Source organism: Alligator sinensis, unplaced genomic scaffold (genome assembly GCF_000455745.1).
Source record: "Alligator sinensis unplaced genomic scaffold, ASM45574v1 scaffold721_1, whole genome shotgun sequence".
NCBI classification, from domain to species: domain Eukaryota; kingdom Metazoa; phylum Chordata; order Crocodylia; family Alligatoridae; genus Alligator; species Alligator sinensis.
The window spans coordinates 953,517-955,807 of NW_005841857.1; positions in this window are offsets into that span (position 1 = coordinate 953,517).

Sequence of the window (2,291 nt, forward strand, 5' to 3'; positions counted from 1 at the left end):
TGGTTCCTCTCCTAGCGCTGCGCATGCAGAATTGCAGCCCTGGCCGGCTCCAATTTTAACCTCTGCTAGGGCTAGAGAGGTGAACCACCTCTCTCTTCTCCTCTATTTTGTCCACAGCACCCACTGCCCAGCTGTCTGCAAACTTCCTCTGTTTAGTCACTCTTTGTCACGGGTTAATTCGGGGTCTCTCTCAGCTTTGTCCCGGGTTCTGGTTAGAATCTGATCTCGTATCAGACTCAGCCCCTGCAAATTGTGAGACAGGCTCTTCAGCCTGACATCTGTGATGAACTGATCTTTTTTTTTTTTTTTTGCTCCTCCTTGTTCACTCCTGTGCAAGCAACCCTCAACTTTGTCGGATATTTTCCCTAACCCTCCTCTGCCTGCGTTAGCTGGAAAACATTGTGAAACGTCACGTGCCGATTGTCGGACGTGAAACTGCCTTCTGCCTGCCTCTCTTTCTTGCTGCCACCACACGTTTGCAGACCCAGCACGAAGGACGGTCTAAACCTTCTCCAATCGTCCCCCATATTTCTCAAGCATTTCTCCTCTGCTGGGGTCTTTTAACTGCTACATTCCTCCATTCAGGGTATTATCTCCATTTGGTTTACTCCTGCTACCACGCCATCTTCACGCTGAGCCACAGACATTGCCCAAGGCTTGCCTCATTCGGCTTCTAAGCAATCGGGCTCGTATAACAGAAGCTTCTGCATAACTCTGTCTTGCAAAGGTGCGGTTCCCCATGGGGAGCACCGACCTCGAGAATCAGGGGGAGATGTGTGTCAATATTTGCAACATCCTGCTCTGGCTGCAGGGACCCTGCGGACGGAGCGAAGCAGGGGATCGATGCACAGACCTACCTAGATCCACGAAGCATTATTTCTTCATAGTGGATATGATGGGGGCTCCCCTCCTGGGGCTCCTGGGAAAGTAGGAATAGACCGGGGGAAAGTTAGAGCCTATTATTGAACCCAGCAGTGTAGGTTCAACCCTATTATTGAACCCATCATGGATGGCCAAGTTTGGGGGCAGAATCGGGGGCTGTGAGGGCTTGGGAAGGGGCAAGGGTCTGAATTAGCCACTGTGCATGGGGAATGGTGACAACGGGCAACGAGCCTAGAGAGGTGGCTGGGGAGGAAAGGATGGTGGAGGGTGATGTGGTTTGGGGCTCCTGGGGACAGTGGGGCCTGGGAGGGTTGGCGAGAGCAGGGGAGCGAAGCCTGAGATTCATTTGCCGAAGGCAGAGAGGGTGAGGAGGGCTAGGAGGGACCCCATGCTAAGGGAGAGGGAGAGCCTTGCAGCAGCCTGGGGCCTGGGGTGCTTATTGCTGGGGAAGCCTGCAAAAAAAGCTGTTAGCCATTAGCTTTCTTTGATACAAAGCTGAGCCATCAGCTTTCCCCCTGTCTGCCGCTGCCCCTTACCGCGTGTTTCCCTCCCACGATTTCCCTCCCAGCTGCCAGCACCACCTCCTCCCTAACGGCTGAAGTTGCCGCTGCCTCCAGCTGGGGGAGCAGAGAGACCATCCGGCTGCAACAGCCCCCCACCGAGCAACCCCAATCCTGTGAAGAGGAGCTGCGCCTCACTGCTGGGAGCTGAGCTGGCTGCACAAAGCTGGAGGGGCAGCAGGTCAGAGGAGCGTGGGCCGGTCCCACTAGGAGCCTGACATCTGTCCATGCAGCTGACTTAGGCCCCTAAGGGCAGCTTTCATGGCGAGACACCTCTCTCAGTCTTCTCCAAAGGTGCTGGTGGTGATGGTGGTGCTAATGTCTGGCATGGTTTCAGTGGAAACAAGACACTTGAATAATGCTGAGGATCTGGGCCTGAGCCCAAAAGCTAAAATAATCATTTGTAACTTCAGCATCTTGCTACCGTCACCAAGCCTATACCATAAAGAGTAAGGGATTCCCTACAAGGGATGAGCTGCATAAGAGAAAGACCTTTGTAGCATGGCCATGCATTTCACTGGAGCCCTGGGCTTCACACTGCTTGAGTTTGCTGGGGGGAAGAGGGTTTAATTCACCTAAGATCTCCAAATGGCAACTGGTGTCAGTGAAGCAGGCTCTTCCCTTCCTGCCCATGTGCTAAACCAGAGGATGTATGTAAAATGCCATGTGTGTTTAGATGTGATGCAAACAGATCGCTCTTGCAAGACCTCCTCTTAAATGTAACGCAGTAGAGCCCGGATTGTCCATATCCAGGAGGTTTGGGACCCACATAAGTCACAGCAGGTTGTTACCCAAGGGACAAGGTGCTGAATTGTTTGCTGCGGCTGTGCATTCAAAAGGCGCCGCTCT